Here is a 22,826-nt window from a genome sequence, read left to right as displayed (position 1 = left end):
GGTAGGATGGCTCCCTCCTTGCTGTCTTTCTGCTGGCAAGTGAAAACTTCAGTTCCATCGTGTTTTTAGGCATTGAATACAATAGGCTTTTACTGGTGTGATAGACAGACAGACAGATAGCAGGGCTGTGCAAAAGGTTGTGTGTTTTGAATGTCGTTTGTACTTTGGATGTTCTGTACATTCGAAGCCATTATCAAAACACGAGCGGTGCCCATGCAAAAAGCTAACGGTATGAAATACTCACCTACAACTTTTCAGAAGTATTAAGTAAGCCTCAGAAGTCCCCCAAAGTCAGTTACCTTTCCAGTGCAAGCAAACTGTACCAGGGGGCGAAGCAAAACTTGACATGTCTCTCAGCTTATTAGGACCGAGGGAGAGGGGTGTGCTGTACCAACACCACTTTGGGGTTTTAACGTGAATAGAATTTTGGGAAATGTAGTTCAGGGCAGTGCATTTTGAATTCTCTGTCATAGTGGTCCTCGCCTCCCCAAACGACATTTCCCAGAATTCTGTTTGCATTAGAAGAATGGGAGAAAATGTTCCATGTAATATATTGCATTTGCAAAGAGGACTGCTAGTAAGTAATAAATCTGTGCTGGACTAGTTGGGAGGAAAATCCCTCAGCTGAAGCTCTATATTATATTGATTTTCCCATCTGTGTTTTGTGGAATTAAGAGAGAGAAAGAAGAAATCTTTAAAAGTTCCCTAAAAATCAGTGGATATTCAAATCTTTCTGAAACTTAGGGAGAATGATGCTCTGGTTGTAGTGTGTCATTATAGATAAATTCAAGGGAATAGCTCTTGTGGTTTTTTAAACAATGTTGTTCTCAAAAATAGCCTAAAAATCAGTGGATGAGCTAAGCATTCTGAAACTTGGGGGGGGGGGGGGGGTTTAGAGTGGCACATGTGTGCTACAATTGTAGCAAGTTTCATAGCAATAGCCCTAAAACTGATGGAGGGGGAGCCCTGTTAATGTCTTCTTTGGCATAACTTTACAACAGACTAACAACCTTTTTGGATCTCTGTAATAGTTTCAACACTGACTCCTTATGATTTTTCCAAAACACTTTGGTGGTGCTGGTGGTGCTGGTGGGGGAGTGGTTTAACAAGATTTTCATTAAGCCAAGTGAAGTAGCTTTTTTAGTCATACACACCCCTAATAGACAGTCAGTCAGACAGAACAACGTTTTTATATTTAAAAAATCTGGATGAAATATATGTATTTGTGAGACTATTTGAATTCCAGAATTGGGAAAATAGATGCTGATGTAGATGATGATGGCAGCATTCTGTATTGCCATTACAGATTTGTAATTTGTAATTTAGAGGTATGTATATGTACCTGCTCTGTATTCATGAACACTATTGAGTAATAATTGTGCCACTTTTGTCACTGATGTGATTGTCCTTCAAAGCTTAGCTTATCACACAGCAAGTGCTCTAAAAATGGCAATCTCTTCAATAGCAATTGGGGTACAACAAGAAGAATATTTCCACCCTTTCCCACCAGTGAGTAAAGGGGTGGCAATCAGAAGGAGGACCTCGTTTGCAAATCCCATTACCAAATAAACTGACTTCCATCTTTTTTGAAAATGCTGCTAGGTAAAGTAGGATTGGGAGTGGTCAATTCAGGGAATTACATAGTCATAATTTCATAACTAAGTAAGCAATGTAAAATATGAGTTAACAACAATAACAACATACACACAACTGTACACAGTGAAATAATTATGCCATCTGCCCAGCACAGAGTCAGTTGCTGGCTGTTGGATTCTTATCTCACTGTGTCATTCAAATGTGTGCATCTGTTTTCCACCTCCAGGAGAGATTTTATCTGTTTTTGTAGCTCTCTTCTTATTTCTCCACTATACCGCTTAGACAGCAAAGTGTGACAATTGGGATGAATAACTTGAAGGATGAACATGAAAGTGAATAAACCGCTAACCACTTGGGATTTAGCATCAGAAACCTCTACTGCTTCCCCTCCTCCAACTCTATTTATTTTTCAGGTGTGTGTGTGTGTGTGTGTGTGTGTGTGTGTGTGTGTGTGTGTGAAGGGAATCACCCTTTTGACCTTTACTAATGACTATATGGGAGGCTTGTCCACTTTTGTTAGGTGGGAACCATGGTGTAATCAATCCTGACTCTGCAGACACAACATTTAATGGCATTAATACTCGCTTAGCAGAAAGGGTCAGCAAGTGCACCACACTATTATTTGCTTCCATTACATAACAATGACAAAAATGGAAGTAAATCATGATGGAAAAACATTGCCTGTCTTATGGAGACCAAAGGAACATTAAGGTCCCGGAGGAGGGATGTATGCTGAGCTTCATTCGTAAAGTCTAAAATGCTGTAAAGCCATCATAAGCTCCATGGAACCACTGATCGTTGCCATCATGTTGTTCAATGTGGTGCTCTACCATTCAGCATCCCAAATAAAGTGCCACACTTGATTGAAAGCAGTAGAAACAATATTCCTGTTCTGGAATATGGGTTTATTTTAGATAACATGTACTTGCCTGTTACATCTTAATTTATCTCCAGGCCTAAAAGTATGGGTTCTTTTTGAGATGGTTGTTTAGGAAAAGATTCAGACGTCAATGAAAAAGACATTCACACTGTAAAGAAGAATCAAATATTTTATTGCCTTCTTCTCTTTCCATTGTTTCTTGTTACTTCTCTGCTTTCACCTTTTTTGTCTGTGAACTCTGTCTACATATACAGAAACATCTGAAGTGAGCAAAATGCAGACCTACGACTGCAACAATACCGTTCCAGTCCCCTTCCACCTTGCATTACTTTTTGCTGTTTATGACCCCCAGATAAAGTTATGGGACCACAAATTGTGTTGTGATCTCGGGTGTAAGAAACTGTGCTCTACAGTACATTATGCCATTTGGCATAAGTAAACTGGCTTGTCCAATTTAATACTTTGTCACGGAAGCATCTTTTTAAACAAGCTAGCCAATTATTTTATTAAAGTCATGTTTGACTATACCACCTCCAGCATGGATCTTGGATCTGAGAATCAGTGTTCCATGCTCACAGGGCACTGGGAATGACGTGTAGGAGTCCAGATGTGAACCAAGGGGATGCAGGGTGGAGGCATCCATAGAATGACAGTTTCAGGGTGGCTGCTGGGGTGAGTCGCCCACTAGATTGTTTCCCCTCTGTCATTCCATGCTCATCCAGTAGTGGGCTGGATTATCAGGCTCATTGGTCAACCAGCAGCTTGGTCAGTTCCGGGATCTAGACCCATGCATGGTACAAACTGCCTCTATATAAGGCCACAACAAAAGATGTGGCCTTATATGTTCCAACACCTGGCAATATCTACATCTGTCTGATACAATTCAATATCTGTGAAACTTACAAGATCTGTCAGCCTTTCATTTTCATAGAGGAACGATGTACAATAATTGCAATGTCAGTTATACATTTAGGTATTATGTCATTGTAATGTGTAACTTCAGTCTGTGCACCCTTGCCCTGTTCATGCTAATAGTTTGTACTTAATGAACTCAGTATTTGAGAGTGGGGAGGAGGGGACAGGAGGCTCAGGCAAAAGCAAACTGCTGCATCATTTTCTGTCTTTCCTGTTCTTTCTCATCAATACCTTTTGCCATCTGGTATTGCTTAGGCACATAGGTCCCAGTTTTCATCTGTGAAATATTTGAGGGTGAGTCTTGTGTCCTGATCTCAAGGCTTAGACAGTGAAGGGGAATAGAACTTTGAATGTTGCCACACATTTTGTCTCTGCTCATGCTCACCTCCAATGAAACATTGTGGTCTTTGCCTTTTCTGTGAAACTGAATTGGTGCCACTGAAAACAAGGGAATTAATTCTCTGCTCATCAGTCTTTTTTTTCACGCTACACAACTATAGCACCATGATCCCACTTTACCTGCCATGGTTTCATCCTATGAAATTTTGACAGTGGCAGTGAAGAGAGAAGCCTTTATAGTTCCCAGCCAGAGAGCTGCTGCGGTGCCTCTGAATATGAATCCCATAATTCCATATGGTGCCTCCTGTGGTGGTTAGAGTCAAAGGATAGGACTATAAATACATCAGCATCACTTCTGCACACCCAAACTACAAGAGATTTTTAGCCAAAAATATTCACAGAATTTATAATCTCAACCTTATTTAAAATTGGAATTAGAATGAGGACGGGGTGATAATTTGACCTTCAACAGACCTTTCAATTTGGGACAGCTCCAGAGCTTCAGAAAGTTGCTGGTTTGGACTACATCTTCCAGAATTCCCCACCCAACATGCCTGGAAAAGTAAATTTCCCAAGGTTGGAACCCTCCCTCCCAATATCCACTCCTGACTCTTTTTCTGCCATACCAGCAAGCATAGTAAAAATCACTGAAGCAAGAACAAAGATGTTTCTGGTCATGGAACAGCCTTTAGAGGTGGAATATTTATTACAGTGAGTTAGAGCATAATACGCTCTTGATAGGAGCCGTTTACCCCTTGGCAGCAAGCATATATTGAGCTTCCAATGAAGTACCAAGTGATTCATCAGCTTGAGCCTTTTCTGAGCCTTCGATAAACACTCTTCGCTCTAAATAGTGCAATTCATATTTAAAGCAAAAATTAAGATGAAGATAACAGAGATGCTTGGCCTTCAAACACACACATGCACATATACACAAATCTCCTACATTCTCAGTATTTTTAGCAGGTAGGCGGATAAGGAGAGCCAGCATTTCACATCCAGAGTTCAGATCCCTGCTCAGCCATGGAAACCAACTTTGGGCAAGTAACATTCTCTCTGCCTCAGAAGAAGGCATGGCAGTGGTGGTGTTCCTTGTTCTGAGGCTGTGAAATTTTCCATGGAGGACATTTTCAGACTCTCCCCCTCTCCCACTTCAAAATGAAGTATTCCTCCTTTGAGTAATTCTTTGAACTACTGCAGTTGGCTGCACTTATCTTTTCCTTGCAGCTGGAAAGGGAATGCAAAAACTCCAAGCCAAAATGTTCCGGGGGTTTCCCAGATGGAAAAAGAGTGGCATTTAGCACATCATCATCACTTCACCCAGAACTTGTGTGTGCATGTGTGTGTAATAATTCCCTCTAGATTCGGCACCTTATCTTGAAAAGTTTTGTGACTTCAGAAAATATTATAAGCAATAAACTCCATTCTGTATTATTCAATAGGGAACATGCTGTTGTTAAAGTTTCAGCCAATGCCTACCTGTGTTTCAGGGCTGTAGCTTTTGGCAGAGGAAGACAAAAGAAACGCATTGCCCCTACAAATAAAACTTCTGCTCCCTAAAATGAAATGTTCTTTCACCCAAATTTCTAACATTGGAGAAAAAAGACGCTGAATATTATTCACACCTTCTATTTGCTGCATTTGCAAGTAAAACTCTTTTATTGTATTGCAAGGTTTACCTATATAGCTCATACAAGTTTTTTTTTTTTACAAATGTAACAGTGGAGAGACTCCTTGAGTGTTCTCTCTTTAAAAAAGGAGTTGGTAGCTTTGCATAGAACATCGACATTTGGATCTTAAGAGAAGTTACTTTTCTGTTGCTAAGAGCTAAAAGTTCATTACCTGTCTTTTATTGCCTTTTGTCCCTAGTCTGGAAATGGCCAAGAAAAGGAATAGTGTCTGTTTGCATTGAAATGGCTCAGTATCACTTTAAATTACAACAGAATAGCTTTTGAGATAGAATGCAGGTTTATCATCATTGCCTCCTTTCTTCTGTGTAATTTTATTATCTTTACCAAATGAAGAAGCAAGTCAAGTTTCAAAACCTTGCTTGATGCTTTGGAGTTGGTCCAAGGACCTCATCAGACGGACAGTGGGAAAGTAGGGGAAAGCAGAGCTAACTGTCCTTCTTTGATCCTTACTGTCTTTCCCTGTCTTCTAGGATGGCCTCCCATCCCATGTGGTTTCCCGTCTTTTCTCGCTTCTTCTTCATTTGAGGAGTTGGATAACACACGACTCCTCCAAATGCACTCTGGGCTCAGTTTCTCCATATTTGCTGAAACAAAGCCCCCCTGCAGTCCAGAAGTTGCCCTGTGTTATGTGATGGGCTCCGTGGGACTCAGTTTTGGCAACGTGCAGAAACGTGTTTGATAAAATCCCAATAAAGATATTGCTGCTTTCAGATTTTAATATTTTGTTGCATTTGACTTTTGTTAAACAGATTTATTGCTTTGACACATCAACATTGGTTGACCTCCATAAAGATCGAGAAAACCTGTATGTTTTCACCCTGCTCTTTGAAAATTCAGGCCAAACATCATGATTTGTGTCTTTCTGGCTGACATCACATGCAATTCACACAACTGTGGAAATATGTTTTATACCATGAGGCCTGGATATCACTCAGTACTGTATCTGAAGAAGCGGGTTTATATCCACGAGGACTCATACTAAAATAAAAATTAGTCTTAAAGGTGCTGCTAAATTATTTCCATTTTCCTGCTAATTTTCCCTTCATTCTTTATGCACGTCTTTTTTTTGGATGGCTAAACTGTATTTCTAAATATTCAGCTCAAGTTTTAAGACTATACATGTGGAAATTAAAAAAAATTCACAAGGGGTGGATTTCTTATTCGGGGGACCAATACTGTCCTCCTCCCTGCCCCAATAGTTACATCCATCCTGTGTTTTCCAGCCACATTTCAGTCATTGAAATCTTCTGCCTACTGTTTGCACTGTTGCTTGCAAACTAAACTTGGGATTGATGGAGGAGGTAGACTGTGTCCCATCCAATGACAGCTTCTTCCAATTTTCTGCTTGCTTGTTTGATTTTAAACAAGCCTTTAGAAGGGAGCAGCTGGGCTTCCAAGGGCTGGTTATTGCCACTGCTGATAAATTAACTAAAGATCAGCTGATACAAGCAACTGTTCTCTGAGAAACAAAACAGATGAACCTCAGAGAGCTACAGGCGGAGAGCAGGAGGGAAGAGGCAGAGAGGTGGGGAGGGACAAGATGCTTTTGAGAAAAGTGAACAATGTTTTTAAAAGTGTCAGAAAAGGGACTCAAGATACCAGACAGTGGTGGGCAATTGGCCTGGCCAGCTATTTGAATGATTCTGTACAATCAATTTATCAGGTAGTTTGAGATTCTTGCCACGGAGATATCAGATGGTAAAAAGAATGACTGCATCCGAGGATTGCCCCGGGGGCAAGAGATGACTACAGAGAAAACTCTGGATTTCTTGCATCCAGCAGAGAAATGCCAGGCAAGCAAGGGAAGGAATTAAATATGTGTAGCAGCTCCACATATGGCAAAACATCTGGCAACTCCCCTGCAATCCTCAGGAACTACTTAGAAGTTGAGTTACTGTACCAAATTGACAGTTATCTTTGAACTGCCTTATTTTGACAAAATATTCATTTGGTATGCCAAAATTGGATTGACTGTTTTCACAGAGTAAACGGAGTTCTAGTAAAAAGAAAAAAAGATGCTCAAGACCCATAGAAATGTATTTTCTTTGCATTTTCTGCCTATTAGGTATCTTAATTGGTTTTTATCCCCAAGTTTCACATTTCTCTTTATTTTTTTCCTCAGAATATTTGCAACTAGGCAAAACTTTTCTCTCTGTAAAAATCAAACTATGTATGTATGTATGTCTGGTTGGATGGCTGGCTAGTTGATTTGTATGAAAAAGATTCCTATATGGTTTGATGGATCTGGACCACTCTTGGCACATATACCCTTTATTACCCATCTTAAAATTATTGCAGGATTTCAACTACAAAGCTCTGAAGGCCATAGTCAGGACATCAACCCCATAAGGAATTTAGCAATTTAATGAAGGTTTCTATTTTGGAAGAGCCAAACAATGCGTCTTCACTGTACAGCAGTCACAAGAAATGCCTCTAAAGTCTAGAACAGGGGTCCCCAAACTTTTTAAACAGCGGGCCAGTTCACAGTCCCTCAGACCATTGGAGGGCCAGACTATAGTTTTTAAAAAATCTATGAACAAATTCCTATGCAGTGCACACTGCACATAACTTATTTTGAAGTAAACAGCTGCTGCAATAAATCACTCTTACCATGAGGTCATGAGTTCGAGGCCAGCCCGTGGCGGGGTGAGCACCCGTCAATTAAAAATAAAATATAGCCCTGCTCGTTGCTGACCTAGCAACCCGAAAGATAGTTGCATCTATCAAGTAGGAAATAAGGTACCACTTATAAAAAGTGGGGAGGCAAGTTTAACTAATTTACAACGTTGGAATGAGGAAGTGAGGAAGTGCCATCAGAGTGGATGATGAAGCAGCTGCTCCCCCCTGCAGCCAGAATCAAACATCCCCTCAAGAGAAGGTTAAATTGCCTCTGCGTCTGTCTGTCTGTTGTCTCTGTCTCGGTTTGATGTGTTTATGGGCATAGAATGTTTGCCCTATATGTACATAATGTGATCCGCCCTGAGTCCCCTTCAGGGTGAGAAGGGCGGAATATAAATACTGCAAATAAATAAATAAATAAATAAATAAATAAATAAATAAATAAATAAATAAATAAACAAACAAACAAAACAGGAATAAATACAGCCTCAATGTTAATCATAATAATAATCATAATAAAAATAAGAAAGAGGGTTGGAAGAGACCCCTTGGGCCATTTAGTCCAACCGTCTTCTGCCTTTGTGCACCAAATCACTAGCAAAGCAGTGCACCCCTTAATAATTAATAATTAATAAAATAATAATTAAAATACCATTATAAACAAGCAAAGCTTTGGAAGGCACGCACCAGGCAAGGGAGGAGACGGGAAAGGTGTGCGCCGCACACACCTTCTTTTGAGGAGGAGGAAGGAGCTGCCGCCCCAGGTGCCGGATAAATGGCTTCGATGGGCCTCATGTGGCCCTAGGGCCTTAGTTTGGGGATCCCTGGTCTAGAATATCTATGGGGAATGCCTCTTCGTCTTCTCTATACAGCAAACATGGGAAATGTCTCTTAACTGTAGTTCACCCATAGAAATTGCCTCTTCACTATAGAACAGCAAAAACACTCTTAACCTTGTGCGATATTGCCAGGAAGATCATCTGTAGAAATATACTGGATATGAGCTATTGTGCAGTGACATAAACCTTCTAAGACAAAAGGCCGGTTTGTGAATGAGAGGTAGACTTACTGTGGATAATCAAAAATTCCATTTGTCATAAACAGTTACCTTGGTGGTCTCTTCTTATGAAACACCCTGGAACTGAAGTCTAAACCTGTCTGACAATTTTTTGAATGTGCCCTGCCAGAGTGCATAAGGATGGTCAGTATGTATATATGTACCATATATACACACACTAGCGCAATTACTGGTGCAAGTATCCAGCAACATCTAGTGATGTGTTGCATATCACTTCTAATCTCTCTAGTCTCCGCTTTTGTTTCACTAATCTGTGGGCTTTTGTGCCCTGCTGTTCCATCACATTAAGATTTGCACTTAGAAAAAAAAGATGAACAGACCCCAGGCACTTCTCTTTAAAGTGACGAATTCCATATATATTGAATGATGCTGAAAGAGAAAGAATGCAAAATCTCTTCTGGCAAACATCCTTACCCATTCTTGCTTGTGGCAACCCTCCATTTGTGCGCATCTGTTGCTAATACACAGGTGTCCTGTTTAATGAGATGGAGCTACTGCATACGCCTAGCAGCCATGCAGTCTTTTGGACAGTCTTCATGACTCCTGATTAATTTCTTTCACTCTGGAATTCCAACAAATGTTATATAATGTATCACTTTGTGGCAGAGAGAGAAAAAGCGAGGGAAAACTGTTTTAAAAAAACCCCAGCCGAGTGTTTAGAGATATACTTTAAGCATCTCAAAAAAACAAGAAAAAAAAACAAGCTACAAGTGACCAATAAGCTGCAAACATTTATTGTTGTCATGTGCCTTCAAATCATTTCTGACTCATGGCAACCCAAAGTGAATCTAGCATGGTTATTTTGGCACAATTTGTTCAGAGGGAGGTTGCCTTAGCCTTCATCTGAGGCTGACAGAGTGTGACTTGCCCAAGAAGAAAAATATGCAGAAACTGAGACAAGCTGGCCAGCCAAAAGAGATGAGACCATAAGCAGCCAGGAGTTATACAAAGGTAATTTACTAAGAAAGAATGGTGTTTGCTGGCCTAGGCATGGCAGCCAGTTTGCGGTGCAAAGAACAGTAGGAAGCAAACACATCCAAAGTAAAAAGTACAAAGGCATGATCAAGGTAAGGAATACATAAGACACGGTGATAACTTCCTACTGTCAACAGAATTCCTTTATAGATTAGTGAGTAGCTGGTATGGATGAATGGTGGATGCCTCTGGTCTGGGTCACAGGATATTTGAGAGAAGGACATCAGTAGGACATCAAAGTCAACTCCTGACTTTGGCTAAGAGTTCAGAATAGCCCCATCAAGAAAAGGTGGTAGTGGTGGGTATCTCATCCCAGCCCCCACCAAGGGATGGATATCAGCAGGACAACAGAGTCTCCTCCCTGCTTTGGCTAAGAATCCAGAATAGCTCCATCAAGAAAGGTTGTAATGGTGAATATCTTATCCTAGCCTCCACCTCAAAGTTGAACTATGGTACAACCCAGGTACAACGGAAAGAGGAAGCCTACCAGTAGCAGAATGATGATAGGAGTAATAGGCAGGAAAACAAAGTAGGTCTGGCACCTTTGTTCCAAGTTTCTGAGTATATTTCTCAGGCAATAGAAGGCATTAGGGAAAGTTGCAAGATGGATACCACAGTTCAGCTTGTTTGAATGAACTGGCCATTTTCTGTCAAATGAACACAGCTCTTTGAAAAGGAACCCTCGGGTGGCAGCAGGCTACCCTTGTACTCCATCAGCTCTGCATTATAAAACATGGCGTGCAATTACTGAGCCTGCTCCTAAACTTCATTTAGGGGCCAGGGGAGCAATGTTTTGATTTATAGAATAATATCTTTCTTTTTGTGCAGTAAATATTTGGCAAGATTATAGGCAGATGCTCATTCTATCTTGCTGCAGGGCATGTTCTGTAATAACATCACTCACTTTGCAATATAGACAACAGCTTGGGAAGAGGTAAGGGGAATGCATGGATTGTTTAAAGTTGCTGGACTGCATTGAGAAGGAGGCACAAGCAGAACAGCCCGCATCTGGAATAGTGATGAGGGAGCAGATCACTTTGGCCCAAGCTGTTCAAGCATTTCCGTCGCAGACCATGTTTTTCAGGGTCATATCCCTCTCAGGGCTTCTTGACATTTTTTAATCAACTTCCCTATTACTTCTCTTGTTTTTAATTTCAGAGAAAACAGATTCATATTATATGTACATTCAAAAAGATGTGTTTTTTTTTTACTATTGCCAGTAGACTGCAGCCCAGTGACAGTTCTGTATAGTTTTAGCAAATTCTAAGTAATGCATCTTAAAAGCTATTTTTGTTTTAGTTTGAGGGCTTAATGGCAGATAATATTTAGGCTCATCCTCAGGACAATCCACACTAAACGTTACTGGGAAGAACGACATCAGTTGTGGCATCTTCTTTATGAATAGACATGTATGGTACAGTTTAAGACCCTATGTCACTATTGCTAGAGGTCAAGATAACAACCAAACTAGAACCTGAAATAAATACAGTTTGAATTACAACCCTGGGGATTCTCTTCTTTTCAGAGTTCAGGGCCCTTCTTTTAACTTTTCAGTTTCCTCAGATAAGGCCAGCCAGCACACCCAGTGGTGATTTTGAAAGCTGTTGTCCAAACACTGTGGCTCAAATACTCCTTCCATCTCTACACCTGACATTCAAGAAGGAAGAATATCAGGAGGTAGGAGATGGAGAGTCTTCTGCCAAACAAACCACCTCTGAACAAATCATGCCAAGTAAAGCCCAAGATAAGTTCATCTAAAGGTTGCCATAATTTGGAAATGATTTGAAGGTCTTCTTTGAGCTATATGTATACATCATTCCTTCATGTATTCCTGAAGGTATACAAAGGGACACCAAACGGATTGCCAGACAAGAAAACGCTGAAGCAGGAGCAAGCAAAGTCATCACCAGGAAACAGACTGGAGTCAATTACTTTGAAAGAAAACGTATGTGTCTCTTGTTTTTCATACCTCAGGACACTTCTTTTCATTTGTCCACTTCCTACTATAAGGTGAATTGATAAGACGTTCTAATAGGTTATCTATTCCAGAGTAATTTCATAACAGCTTGTCCTCACAGAGATCTTTTTTTACTAGAGTTGGGGAGGAATATGATTTCAGAACAACAGAGAAGATGAAGCTGTAGCAGTTAAAGTGGGCTCAAACCACATTAGTTCTACAAGTGTAGGTGCTTTGTAGATCAGTTCTAGCAGATGTAATGCAACAGGATCTTAGGGAACTAATTGTTTTAAGGTGAGCCTTTCTTTCTCTTATGCAGAAGCAGGCTAAATGGAAAACAAGAGAGAAAAATATGAATAAAGCTCCGTATTCAAATATCTACTAGAAGCTAGAAAATGAAAAAGTGATCATTTAATAACAGTGTCAGTACTGACATCTATAGTGGTGCTTTGGTTTGAATGTTGGACTATGACTTTGCAGACCAGTGTTCAAATCCCTGCTTGACTATGGAAATCTCCTGGGTGACCTTGGGCAAGCCACACACTCTCTGCCTCAGTGGAAGCTAATGGTAAGTCCCCTTTGACTGTATCTTGCCAATAAAACCCTATGATAGTTTACCGTAAAGTTACCATAAATGACAAATGACTTGATGACACACAACCACAGCAGCAATAATAATAACAGTGTCAGTTTGTGGATCAGATCAGGAGATGGGCACCAGCCCTCAAAATAGTGTGTGGATGAGCCACCTGTGCTTAAGAATCAATCCACTCACCAGCTGTTTCTGGCTAAGACCAGCAGGAAAATCTACATACCGAAAGAGAATCAAAGAATTAGCTTTGTTGAGTTGGAAGGGATCCCATGAATCATCTAGTGCAGCCCCCTTGCCATTCAGGAAATCCACGGCCAAAGCATCCATCTCTATTTAAAATCTTTCTATGAAGGACAACCCATTTCATTCCCAGGCAGTCAAGTCAGGATCAGCTTGTATAATTCTCCACTGTTTGGCAAAGGGAGAATGGAGAGATAGGTCTAATGCACTCAGAACATTCTCTAATAATGACCAGGGCCTTTATTTTAATCTTCCCATATGTTTGTTTGTTTCTAACATCTTAATACAAAAGTTTAAAATGATAGTTGATCTTCAGGAAATACTTTTGTCACGTATTTCAATTTAAAATGCATGTGCACATTGGCAGTGGCGGCTGGTGGTCCCCATGTGAGTGGAGAGTGATTCCACCCAGGATATACTCTGAACCAAGGAGCTTTCCAATGTGCTGAACCTAGATTAACACTAGAAATGGGGTGAAGCAAGAAGAGGGTCTTCATTCAAATCAAAGAAACTGGGACTGATGGAACTAAAAGTATGCTTCTAATATTTCCTTTATATGGAAACTTCAATTTCCTGTTCACCAGATTCATTTCCAGAGCCAATGCTGTTCTTGTCCTTGTATAATCTTGAAAATGCCTTGGTGGGAAACCAAGCAATGGGATCGACTGGTGCTCCAAAAGAAGGCCCAAAGAGCATGAATGCTCACATTGAAAGCAGAAGTACAGTTGCCTTTTCACATGCATGCCTCATGGGCTTTGCACATCCAGGGGAATGCTTCTAGCATCATTATAAGAGCTGAAGTCATCATTTCTCTTTTGAAAAATTGAGCCTTCGTTATGCTTTTTTGGGATGAGAGAAATGCACTTAAAGGTAATTGGATCCAGTTGCTTCCTAAACAGCTAAATATTTACATGGAGGCAGCCTATTAATCACAGCCCCATATGGCAGGAACGCTTGCACAGACACTTTGGTCGAGGGCTTTGCGCCAGTCGGCTTGTCTCATGAACGTCTCCCTGACAGCTTCACTTCCATCACAATCAACCACACCACCATAATTACAGATTCGGGAGGTTTGCTGCCTCCAAATGATTGATTGTTTGATACACGCAATTTAGGAGATAGATGTTCTCATTTAAATTAACTAGTTAGCAAGGATGTAGCAAAGAGACCAGGAAGAGGTAGTTGTGCCTTGCTAGGACAGTGTGTCACAATGCAGAAGTCATGGAGTTTCTTGATAGAGATGTTGAAATGAAGGCAGGGAAGAAATTCTTGACTCTGTATTGGGCAGACATACTGGAAGTGACCTCTCTTTCTACTTCTGTTTATATAAACAACAAAAGTCCTGGAGGTTCCTCAAATAGAGACTTTAAGTTAAACTTCTCAAGCTACTTTCTCAGCAAGGATAACTCAGATGTTTCTGGATATAACAAAAACACAATATTAACTAGAATCTGTTTGTAGTATTCTTCCATTTTTCCAAGTGTAAAGATGTAAAGAGTGCACTTTTCTTTCTACTGGGTGATATATCAGATATTCTGTATTTACTTTTGCACTTCAGGACCTTTTTTGTGGATTTTTTTCTCACTTTTCCCCACAAAATGCAATGTTTTAATCAATGTATTGTGCATTTTTAAAATGTATGGTTTTTTGGCCAAAGTGTTATCTCTCTCTCTCCCTTCCCCCCCCCCCCTCTCTGTCTCTGTCTCTGTCTGTCTGTCTGTCTGTCTCTCTCTCTCTCTCTCTCTCTCTCTCTCACACACACACACACACACACACACACACGTGCGCATACACACACACACTAACAAGAAAGGAAAATAGAAAGCATTGCTTTTTGTACACAGAGAGGCTAACATTTTGTGGCAGTTGACAGTTTTTTCATTAGAGAATTTCAATGTAACTTCGAGATCCCTCTTCTTACTGAGGACAAAAATGACAATTAGTTCTTTGCATCACTATCCAAGAGAATAAAGGTTTGTTGTCATTTTTTTTTACAATTTCTCCTTAGATTTCATTTTATTATTCCTTTCCTAAGTCTCAGAACTAGATCTATCTCTAGATTGAATAAGATAGCTGCTCAGACAGGAGATGCTATGGAGCATCAGAATGGTGTAAGAAAGCAGAGTTATATCTGTTTTGCAAGTATCTTACTGCCCATAGATCCTATAGAGGAGTGTGTCCCATCACCAGTTGTAAGATTTTACAACCTCTCTAGGGGCTTTGGTTGTTTCCATGTTGGTGATGGTGGAATCCATTATAGGTGTTAAGCTAAGCTAATGCTTAATAGTATCTCCCAAACATGTTCAACATTGGAAAAGCTCTTTTAAAGTTCAGACTAAAATCTGGAGTAGATTGACTTCAGCACTAGTATGGAAGCCATGTGTCACCACAGATCTTGATCTGGATTAGAGGGAAGTCCTTGTTTCTAAAGCAAAATATTCTTGCCTGTTTCTTCTACACCTGAAGACCTCTCACCTCCAATTTCTCTCCCTTTACCCGCTTCCCTTATTTTAGCTCTGCATGGTGTATCAGTAAAGGAATATTACACAGAGCGGTATCCTTTCTGCCAGTTCATCCTAGACTTGGGATTATCGATTGGGTTCAGAGAAGCACTGAACTGTGGCAATTTCTCGTTAACCTGGGGCCAGGATCTCACCAGATGATTTACAGTGCAGAGCAACCTTCTCAGAGATCACAAAGTGAGGAAGAATTCAAACAATAGATTCCTGCTCAGAAGAGATGAGAAGCTAAAAATAAGGGCAGCTTCAGTTCAGTTAGAAACAAGCACAGTATATTTACATCACCATTGACAGAGAAGGCTTTCCAAGTAGGGAGTCAATCCATTGCCTTACAGTGTGCTAACTTGTTTATCTAAGTAGAAATATCAGCATTATCACTATTCTGTTACATCATTCATTGTCTCTGGTGCCACTGTATAAAATATAGCATAGATATTTATTTATTTTTTAAAAAAAGGTTATTCTGCTGCAGACCTGTTTAGCAAACTAGTCCCTCTGAAGGATGCCAACCTTAACACTGATGAAAAGGTTTGTATATGCTCCCCAAAATATTCAAATAACTATGCTCTCCTGTTCCAACCAATTAAGCTTCCCCATAGCATTGGCCTTTCTAGAAATACAAACTCTTTTAGTACCATTGAAGTTGCTATAGTTGTCATCCTATCATTGGGTTTTCTTGCCAAGATTCATTCAAAGGAAGTTTGCCACTGTCTTCGTCTGATACTAGATAGCAAAAAAGCGCAGCTTCAGAAGGGATGGCAATCACATTTAAGATTCTTTTCAGCCACTGTAACTGGTGCTTTTGGGCCCATTTCTTGTTTCTTCATTGGCTTATTTTGTCTTTTCTGTGAAATTGGCACCAGACCCGTGAGATCTGGATATATAATCATGTCACAGAGAAAATAAGCATTAATTCATTAGCTGCACTTACCATCTATCCTACAATGTCCTGATAACATTGTTGCTTGAGATCCTTCTCAATGGCTTTGCCTAAATTGTGGAATTATTTGTACAGAAGCTAGGTTGGCATCATCTTTTGAAATATTCCTCAGCATGGCAAAGACTTCCTTGTCTAGATGGGTGTTTTGTTTTATGTGTTAATTTAATGGATTATCTGCTGTACATGCCTGCTTTTATTATAACATCATTGTTTTGACATTTAATTGTATTTTATAATTGCTTTTAATCATGGATAGCCACTCTATGTGCTAGAAGGAGAAGATATAGACATTTTTTTTATAAATTAGGAAACAACTAGGTATTTCTCAGTATGAAGGGACCAACATGTGAGCTTCCTCTGGGCTGGTAATGAGGTTTTACAAGCCCCAATAGATATATGGGGCCTATGAGAGCTCCCCAAATGTCACATGTGCTATAGGTAAAGGCATGTGGAATAAGAATTCTAATAGGAATGGTAGCACCTGCTGCTGCTTTTGATGTATTTTGCTGTTGGCCAAAATGGTTTGGTGCTTGCTTTACTGATTTTGGCTTGCCTTATAACCTGGTTAGTAGTTTTTAATCTAAATGTTGTCCCTATTTATCTGGATTGCCCATTTCCAGAATCAGCTGATCCAAACATCTGCTCTCAACCCTTAGAAGGGGAGACTTCAAAGTCAATAGCTTTTAGGTGATAGTTTAAATGATTTGTCCAACTTTCAGAACTATATCCAAGAGAACAATCTATATATATATATATATATATATATATATATATATATATAGGTAATGGAATCATGGCACCGGACAAAACAACTAAACTAAACGCCCCACAAACTTGAAAATTGACAGCACAACCTCTCATCCATGCCTCTACGTTCATACAACAAAAAGAAAAGTAAAGTCCTAGCCACAGCAATGCGTGGCCGGGCACAGCTAGTAGATTTATATGATAGAAAAATAGATTTGGTACCTTGGACACCTCATTTAAAGACTAAGGACCTCTTTACATGGCCCTTTTGGGTCGGCAATTGCTGGCAAAAGGGAAGGAATGTGGGATGGTTTGTGGCATCCTGTGCCCTACCTCCTCCCCTCATCACATGGAGGAGATGGGAGAAGGTGCTTTGGCACCCTTTCCCTCCCTCCATCAGACGGCAGAAAGGGCATCAACACATGACAACACACATTGCCCTACCACATTTTCTGCCATCACATGGCAAAAAGGGGGAGAAAGTACAAGTAGCTCCGTTGGAACTATCCAAACTACACTTTCTTCCCCATAGTGGAGGAGAAAGCACCTTTCGGCACTTCTCCTCCACTTTGGGAGGAATGTAGGCAGGATCTGCCATGCATCTTGTGATGGTGCCCCACCCTTGTCACAATTAAAAATGGCAAAAATGCCCCGTATGAAGAGGTCCTAAAACTGAGAGCATATTCACCTTTCCACAAATAAAGGCATCATCAGCAGAACTGCTTATGACATCCCAAAGGCCTGTGCTTTTGATATCACAGAAACCTTTTCTGTGGTTTCAGATTTCAGACCTGACATTTCAGAACTTAGCATACTGCTGACCTAGCGACCCTATCTATGACTATTTTGAAATCCCACTTCTTTGACCTGATAATATGCTATTCTGGCGCAAACATTCTGATCACTTTCTTCTCACAAAGCGGCATGAGTAACTTCCCCTTTTGGATTTCAATGTCCCTGGTATTGTAATTGCACGACTAAAGTTAACTGAGTAAAGAATTTATGCAGAAAGGTGAGGAACAACTGCAACACTAGGGATAACCTTACAGTACATGGAAACCCCGCTGTAACCCTTTTGTTTAAATTGGTATGTGGTAGAAGGAACTGCCATGTTCTTCTTACTGAAATCAGTTCAATAACTGTAACACGCTCTACATAGGACTGCCTCTGAAGAGTGCTTGGAAACTTCAACTGGTTCAAAGAGCTGCAACCAGATTTTTCACTGGGGCTGGGTACAGGGAGAGAACAGCTCCATTGGCTGCCAGTCTGTGTCCTGGCACAATTCAAAATACTGGTCATGACCTTTAAAACCCTAGACGGTTCAGGTCCAGGCTATTTGGCTGACCGCATCCCCTTGTACGAACCTGCCTGGTCCCTGAGATTACATTTTGAGAGAAGCTGCCAAATAAATTGCTGCTGCTGCTCAGTCACATAGTCGTTTCCGACTCTTTGTGACCTCATGAACCAGTTCATGCCAGAGCTCCCTGTCGGTTCCGACTCTTTGTGACCTCATGAACCAGTTCATGCCAGAGCTCCCTGTCGGTTCCGACTCTTTGTGACCTCATGAACCAGTTCATGCCAGAGCTCCCTGTCGGCCGTTGCCGCCCCCAGTTCCTTCAAGTTCATGCCAGTCACTTCAAGGATACCGTCCAGCCATCTTGCCCTTTGTTGGCCTTTCTTCCTTTTTCCTTCCATTTTCCCCATTAATTAATTAATTAATTAATTAGGTGCTTGGAAATAGTATGGATTTGTGAGGTGCATATGATGTTGTTTAGCATCACTAAACATTAATAGGACCAGGTTTGTAAAATAGAGAGGTAAGGACAGTAGCAGGTGGCAGTCTCCTTCAACTTGTGATGCCCATGTGGTTGGACTGCCCAGCAAAATACATGCGGGTAAGGAAATCAAATTAGTAGAAGCTGTCCTTTGCAAATAGTTTATTCTCATTTATTTGGGGAAACTTTTACCCATAGAAAAGTTACTTTTGGAACTATAACTCTCAGAATCATCCATTAAGCATTTTTGGCAAGTCATTATCCCAAAAAGTAATGTTTCAAAGCCTGTCCTTGAATGATATTCCTAAGCTTTCGGAGGGGTTCTGCTACTGCAAGCCTATCCTAGGAAGCCGATTCAGCAATTTGCTTGGCAATGGGGGGACGCTGACTTATAGCAGGAGCTAGTGAATGCTTTGATTGAGTCAGGAAAGGCATCTTCAGTGCAACTTTGCTTTATTGCTTACTGGCTGGATTGTAGCTCAGCCTCCACTTGGAAACAGCCCATTACACTTTATGGTAATAAAAGCGAACACTTGGTTATAAAATTTATTGCCACAAAGAATGAAATGCTGGCAAGGATTTTACTCTCTTGGATGTTTTGTTGATTTTCCCCGCTCATCCTTTTGCAATCTCTCTAGATTTTAGAATAATAAAATTGGCATGTTAAGATAACAGAGCTAGAAAAATAATAGAGCAGCTGTTCAGATCAAACTTTGGTTGTGGACCAGGAAAAAGTATCTATATTTAATATATCTCTAAGCAGACTCTGGTGCAGTGTCAACACATAGCAGCATGAGGACCTCAGCACTCTGGCAAGATCCAGCAGTAATACCATCTTCACCAGCCCTCATACCTTTCAACATTTCGCTGATGAAGACTGGGTACATGTGGTCAGGCAACATCAGTGTGGTCAAGATAGGAAAAAGTTATTAAAGAGAAAGAACACACAGGTTAGGAAAGGCTGCAGACGTTTGCTTTTCCCCCAAGCTAACCAGGAATAGTCTCATTTTCCTCTTTTATTCTCCTCTCTGGTGGGTTTACTGAGTCTGTTCTATTTTTTGCACTTTGAACTCAGTTTGCAGTAATGAAAATAACCTGAGCACAAGGAGGGAAAGTGGAGGAAGTAATTGGGACATATTAAAAGCAACTGGAAAAGTGGAACGACAGAGAATTCATTGGGCCTATCCTTGCCAGTTAGGACAGTTGGAGGTCATGGGCCTCTGCCTTGACCTGCTGGCAGCATTGGAGAGCCATGAGCTGCTGTTTGAAATAATCTACCTTTGAAATAAGCAAACATGCATGTTTCCAGACTGCTTTGGTACAGGTATCTTTGAACTTGCTGTGTAGATTTTCCAGAGAATTCTTCTTTACTCCTGCCTCCTCTATATTTTTGTTACACTTGTTGTATTTATTAGATTTACATGCTCTGAATCATTGTTGTTGTTATTTTTGTTGTGTGCCTTCTAGTCATTTCCAATTTATGCTGACCCTAGTGTTAACCTACCATGGGTGGTTCTTGGCAAACTTTGTTCATAGTGGGTTTACCATCAATTTCCACAGTTTAGCTTGGGAACATGAGATCTATTTGTTTAGGTTAGGGATGGGCTACTGTGGAGGTACTGGAACCCAGTAGGCTGAAAATTACTAGGAAAATGCATCATGTTCACTTTCTATTTCCTTTGGGCAATTCCTGGCAAGATAAGCAGATTAAGTGAGTCGGTGATTGGGGTATTTTCCATGTAATTTTCATCCTTTTTAAAAAAAATTGGGAGTGACCCTAAGCCTAGAGGTTTTGGAGTGATCAGGGGTCTTGGGATCTGCAAAAAGCAGTTAGGGCTGCATACACACCATACTTTGCTCATCTTTGGTGCAGTAACGTAACTGGCATTTAGGAGTGGCACACATATAGGAATGACCCAGACATCCTTGGGTTTTAATGTACTTGTTACAGAGGTGGTGTGGCCATATAATGTTTCAGAGTAACTGTCAAAAACCTAGTGATGTTTACAGCTGTGACTGTGAAAGTTTGCTGTTATAGGTAAGTACATGTGTTGTGACATTGTATTTTCTCATATTATTGATATATACCAGTGAGGATTATAAGGATGCATGAATGAAAAAGAGTGCTTCCCCTCAAGCCCTAATTCTTGCTGTATTTTTTGCTTTCCCAGCTTCCAGCTACTATATATTTTCAGAGGAGTTTTTCTTTCAAAGGAGTTTTAAGGAGTCCATCCTTTTGGTGGTATATGCATGTATATACGTGGGGTTGCCTTTGAAGATTGTTTGGAAGGTTCAAATAGTGCAATGAGAGTCAGCCAGGTTAATAACTGGAGCAGCGTACAGGGAGCACATTGGCTGCCAGTTAGCTACTGAACAGGGCTTTGGCCTATAAAGCCCTAAATGGCCCTGGCCCAGTTTACCTGTTCGAACACATCTCCCTCTATGAATCACCATGAGATTAAGATCTTCCAGGGAGGCCCTGCTCTCAGTCCCGCCACTGTCACAAGCATGATTGGCGGGGACAAGAGACCGGGCTTTCTCAGTGATTGCCCCTCGGCTATGGAACTCCCTCCCTGGAGAGATTAGATCAGCCCCCCCCCCTCCTGTCCTTTAGAAAGATGGTAAAGACCTGGCTGTGGGATCAAGTCTTTGGGGCAATGCAATAAGGCAATAATAGGAAACTTACTCCACTGACCAGAGCCAGCATGGTGTTCTGAGTTGGTTTAAACGCCTGATTTTAAAGTAGACATAACTGATTTTAATGTTTAATGCTTTAATGTTTGATGTTTTTAATGTTATAATGTTTGTGTATATTTATAATTATTTTATGTCCCTGCATGGAGTGCTTGCCATATATATGTTGTGCTTCACTCTGAGTCCCCTTCGGGGTGAGAGGGGCGGAATATTAATGTTTTAAATAAATAAATAAATAATATATATATATATATATATATATATATATATATATATATATACACACACACACACACACACACACACACACACACACACACACATACATACATACACATTTCCCTTATCCCACTGGATGCCATTTTGGGGGGACTGTAGAGGTAGGTATCTACTTCCTCCCTCTACAGTACCCAAAGCCACTGCCACCCCTGACACACTGTATATCCTTAGAAGTTCTGCTTCAGTCTCTCCAGCCTTTGAGGATCACATAAGCTGGTAATATCCCTGCTCCCAGTGCTGTTGCTAGTGTCAAAATTGTGGAGCATAAATGCTGTTCTATGGGACTGCAATAGAAAAAAGATCTGAAGAGCTCTATACTGCTTTCTTATCAGTTCCTTCCATGAAGCATGCATGAGTTATAGCTATGGGCAGCTCACACTCCCTAGACTAGTGGAAGGAAATCTGATCTTCTGCTTCCCCCCTTTTTCGGGGATGCAAAGAAACTGTGCTAGCAAGATAGAGTAGCATTAATTCACTGGCACACTGGCCGCAGGTTTCTTCTCTCTCTCTTTTTATTTTCTGTGTGTCTCCTTGCAGCATGAATGGCAACCATTACTATCTGCTCCTGCCAACACTTTTAATGAAGCATTTGTAATTAAAGACAGCTCTGGTTGTACATACTGTAGGGTATCCTTATTATGTGAATTGAAATAAAGCATTTGGAAATTAAAGAGAAAGCAAGGTCACTCCTGAAGATGAAGCTGAAAGGAATTATTTGATCCCTGTCTGATAAAAATGCCTGGGTGGATGGTTTCCAACAGGAATCCAAAAACAGAAGTGAAAATAGACTAGACTAGGACCTCTGGGCTGCCCTTTTGAGTTCAGCTTTTGTGTGAGAATGGACGTTTCTGTTTCCAAGGGTGAGAGAAGAGCTCCTTGTGCTGTGGAGCAGGTTAAACTGGTGAAGTAAGACGACTTGGGAAAGAGATTATGTGCAACCTCAAAGGGAGGCACAAATAGATGTCATTTCTAGAATCCTACATTACAAGA

General features: G+C 40.6%; 1 long non-coding RNA gene across 1 annotated transcript; it reads right to left on the bottom strand.

Annotated features, from left to right (window-relative positions):
- Positions 1-14,678: 14,678 nt before the first annotated feature.
- Positions 14,679-18,547, bottom strand: LOC134295831 (uncharacterized). The gene is made up of 3 exons (XR_010002427.1): positions 18,453-18,547; positions 16,037-16,275; positions 14,679-14,802 (listed from the first exon to the last, which is right to left on the bottom strand). It is a non-coding gene; the product is annotated as an uncharacterized LOC134295831 (long non-coding RNA).
- Between the last annotated feature and the right edge of the window lie 4,279 nt (positions 18,548-22,826).

The sequence above is a fragment of the Anolis carolinensis genome, chromosome 2 (genome assembly GCF_035594765.1).
Source record: "Anolis carolinensis isolate JA03-04 chromosome 2, rAnoCar3.1.pri, whole genome shotgun sequence".
In the NCBI taxonomy this organism is placed as follows: Eukaryota; Metazoa; Chordata; class Lepidosauria; order Squamata; family Dactyloidae; genus Anolis; species Anolis carolinensis.
Note: the sequence above shows the minus strand (reverse complement) of the source record. Positions and strands in the feature narration are given on the sequence as shown.